Below are 4,279 nucleotides of genomic sequence, written 5' to 3'. Positions count from 1 at the left end.
CTACTTTTACTTTTGATGTACTTAATTTTGAAGACATTTCTCCCTTTTCTCTTTTTTTTCAAAGAGGATAATCTAATCTTTCAGTACACATACTTGCCTCCTTCAAAAGAAACACAGTGACAATATTACTGAAACATGGAAGACTTTAATAACAGATTAAAAGAACCAACATATGGAAAACAAATAATAAAAATATACCAAGCGGTAGTGCAGGGGAAAGTTGACAGTGTTGTTAAATGTTCTAATGTAAAGGTCTTGATAGTTTTCCCAGCAAAATATAAATGAAACAATAACTCTTTGTATTGCCTCATATTCAAGTGGAGGAAGAGCATTCCTCTAGCACTTGAGTCAGCAGCAACATAAGTAAAGAAAATCACATTAGCACCAAGTGGATCACAATCCTTACTGATGTGTATGTGTTGTTTTGGAGATGCTACCCCATTGACTAAAAAGAACAAATTAGGGATGAAAAGAAGGAAAATTAAAAGCTTGAAAACTTTTTCTGGAGTGTTTTCAGCTGTGTACTGGCCCTGCTACACCAACTCTGTAGCTCATGTCCTTCAGGCAAAGACAGAATCAGAATTTTCAGGGTTGGATGGGACTTTTAAGATCATCTAGTTCCAAGCCCCTGACATGGGCAGGGACACCTCCCACAGATCAGATTGCTAAGAGCCCTGTCCAGCCTGGCCTTAAAAACTTCCAGGGATGGGGCTTCCACCACCTCTCTGGGCAACTTGTTCTGGTATTTCACCACCCTCATGGTGAAGAACTTCTTCCTAATCTCTAATCTAAATCTACTCTCCTCTAGTTAGAATATATTCCCCCTAGTCCTATCACTACCTGACATCCTAAAAAGTCCCTCACCAGCTTTCTTTTAGGCCCGCTTCAGATATTGGAAGGTGTCCTCAGAGCCTTCTCCTCTCCAGGCTGAATAAAGATGGTGAGACGAGTCCTAATTCAGTGGCGGGCTGATGTTCCTACAAGGCTGGCTGACAGTTTTGTTTTCTTCCTCCCTTCAGTCAAAACCTTTTTACGTCTCTGCTGACACCCTGATCCGTGGAACTGCAAAGGGAAGCAGCACTTGAAGTCCTCCACCATGCATCCACAGTGAATTTTCTGCACTCTGAGATTTACAGCTCTGCGGCCGAGGTGCTGCTTTGCAGAGCGCCAGATACATAGAACAACAACAATACCTCGGGCTGAATTTAGGAAATTCGGTAATTGTCAAGTGTGGTAAATCATCTTTAAAGCAAACACTCTTAAAAGCGGAGAGATAAAGTTCATTCCCCCACGACGAGGCGGTAGCGAGGAACACGGGGAGGCTGTGGGCAGGGTTTCAAAGCAGCCTGGGCGCGCTGGGTGAGATCCTGCTGCCTGCTCCCCGACGATCTCTGAGACTGCTGGCACCAGGGTGACAGGCCTGTAATCGTTAACAGGGGAAGTCTGTCTGGTGCCTGCTCTTTGTTCCAGCCCCACTTTCATATTTGAGAACCCTTATGGTATACTTTCTATTCACGGCAGCGTTTTAGCCTGTCGCAAGTGTGGCCCCAGTGATTATAGTTGGGCAAATACAGCAAGAACCCACACATGCTTGAGCCTTTCAAAGTATCTTTTTTTTCACCACCGCCCCCCCTCAGTTTCCACTTGTTAATATTTGACTGAGTCTGTAGTTTGAACAAGTACTTCCCAAATATATTTCAGCCTAAAAAAAAAAAAAAAAAAAAAAAAAAAAAAAAGAAGAAGAAAAAAAAAGGAAAAAAGCCACTGAAACATTTACAGTGCTCAGAGCATTTATGGCTGAAACTTGTTCTGCAGGTTCAGCCATCTGTCCTGCCTGTCCTTGCACAACATGCTCTTGTAAGAAACCCTCTGTCATCTTATTGGGGAACTCACAAGGTCCTTGGCACCACATTCAGTTCCTGGACATCTCATTGGGGGTGACTTCTTGGAAGCAGTAAAAGCAAGGAAGATTCTAGGAAGAGGCATCTCAAAACTCTTACAGCTCTAGTAAGCTGTAAGCAGATATTGAAATGCAGATAGCAATCTCTCCAGGGATCCATCAGAGGAAAGTACATGCCTAAAATGAAAGATTGTGATCACCTCCATAGAAAGAGGATGCTGTGACACACGCCTCTGACTACATCAAAGTTAATTGCAGTGTCAGTAGAAACATCAGAGCTGGACCACTGTGATTAATACTCAGATTGCCAACTACTTTCCATATAAAAGAGCTTGCCAAGGGGATCCATTCTTGATACGTACTGTTGGAGAAATGTACCTGAAATTTCACAGAATTTGGAATGAACAGGGTCCCATCAACTCCAGCAGCTGCTCCTTCAAGCACTTTGTGAAGGTCTGTCTATGCAGTCTTGGCACAGGTGAATTTACACAAAGGCTTCTTCATTCTGGTTCTGGCAACATAAGCCATTTTTAAAGAGGTAATCAATGATACCATTCTGATGGGAGTTATAACAATTGTTCTCATGTGAACCTGTTCAACTATTTTAAATCTCCTTAATCCTGTGCCAGGACAAATGTGAAATTGGAGAATTTTACATGCCCAGCTTCTTTTTTGAGCCACTCACATATATCAGCCCTGGATTTCATATTTCTGTACACGAGACTATTCCCTGTATGGTGATATTGTTTGTACACCATGATGGGGAAATGAGGATGCTGCAATAATAATAAGGAAGTCTTTTTTCCCTTTGGAGAAAAGCTCTTTGTTTTTTTAAACCTTTATGGTAGAGGCAAACAATTGTGTGTTCTTAGAAATTACAGGTATTTTTAACATGCAAATACAGCATTATTGCAATAACCTTCAGCAAGCCTGAAAGGCTTTCAAATGAACAAAGAATGAGGCCGTGGGGTTCATCTCAAAGCTTTTCTGGTTTCTCAAACTTATAAGAATCATAAAAATAAGGTGGGATCTTCACTGCATGACAGCAATTCCACTTTCATATTGCCTTGCTTGTGGCAGGAAAAAATTTACTTTAGGTGAAGCTTTGGCCCTCTGCAGTAATTAAAAAATTCTAGTCTCACCTGATCATGGGGAGGACAAAAAGTGTTGGGAAGGCTGAAAAAAGGGAGAGAAAGTTTTCCTAAGAAGACGACCTTCAGTAAATACATAATAAGGTCAGTAACATTTATTAACAGTGCAGGATAAGTGTTTGAATCAAGTACATTTTTTAACAGATCAGTCTTGCTTTACCATAGGAAACTTCAGAACCAAAGAAACCCCCACGCCCAAGAAGAACTGAAAAACGTTGCTGTCCTTGATGCTGTTTCAGGACTGGTGAAACCACACCATCTCACACTGCCCCATGCAAATGTCCAGGGTGAAGGCACGGTTTATGTTCATGTGGTTTTTACTTGGCCACTTAAAACCCAATTCTCTACTGGTCTCTCCCCATTCCTCTCCCAGGCCGTGGATGTTGCCTTTCCACCCTTGCTCCACCTCTCCATCCACACAATGTAGATGTTAATGCCCCATCTCCATTGCCTCTCCCCTGCTACCCCTTTTTCCACGTGTGGCTTTACCTTTGTAGATGCTTATTCCACTGTATCTTCTAATCTTCTATTTTCTCTCTGGGAAAACACCATTGGAGATGTTAGGGTGTTGTTTTCTCTGGAAGATACCACTTTTTCTGTAGCCCAGGGAAAGATCCTGGCTTTCTATTAAGTAATAATAACTCAGCAGCTCAAGCAGGAAAGCAGAAGCAACCAGGAAGCCCTTCTCTACAGAGTCTATGGTTGCTGTAGAAAAAAACCTTCTCCACAGCAGTTCTCCATCCTGCAAATGCAGCCACGAAGCAGTTCACATTGTCAAAGTGTAAATCAGGCTCATATCTTGGATGCAGCTGGTACAGTTAGATTACAGTCTGTTTAAATCAGCTCAGAAAGTGAAAAGCAAATAATGAATGAGCACAGAAAATGAGCTTGGCATAACTCCACCACGATGATTTGTTTTCCAAAGTGGAGCTGATTTACAGATTTGAGGCCTCCATTGGTGCTGTCCAGGCTTAAAGCAAGATATTTCAATAAAAATTATAGCTGAAGAGCAGTTCTGCTGATCCAGGAAATGTTCTGAGGGTGACAGTAAATGCTTGAGGTATGTGCAAGAGGGCTAAACCCCAGCTGGTACTGTTACATCTCTACACAAAGCAGCCAAGCAAGAGGAGTTCCTCAATTTATTGGCTTTCCAGACCCCCACCCTGTCCACAGCCCTGTCACCACCCCTCTGCCCCAATGGGCCAAGAGTGGGTTTATTCATATTCCT

The 4,279-nt window shown here is 42.4% G+C and overlaps 1 long non-coding RNA gene across 1 annotated transcript; it reads right to left on the bottom strand.

Moving 5' to 3' along the window:
- Nucleotides 1–1,200: 1,200 nt before the first annotated feature.
- On the bottom strand, nucleotides 1,201–4,006 carry LOC139793753 (uncharacterized). Its single transcript, XR_011724772.1, has 3 exons — nucleotides 3,541–4,006; nucleotides 1,894–2,411; nucleotides 1,201–1,420 (listed from the first exon to the last, which is right to left on the bottom strand). It is a non-coding gene; the product is annotated as an uncharacterized lncRNA (long non-coding RNA).
- Between the last annotated feature and the right edge of the window lie 273 nt (nucleotides 4,007–4,279).

The sequence above is a fragment of the Heliangelus exortis genome, chromosome 2, assembly GCF_036169615.1.
Source record: "Heliangelus exortis chromosome 2, bHelExo1.hap1, whole genome shotgun sequence".
Classification (NCBI taxonomy): Eukaryota; Metazoa; Chordata; class Aves; order Apodiformes; family Trochilidae; genus Heliangelus; species Heliangelus exortis.
This window is presented reverse-complemented; position numbering and strand designations above follow the sequence as displayed.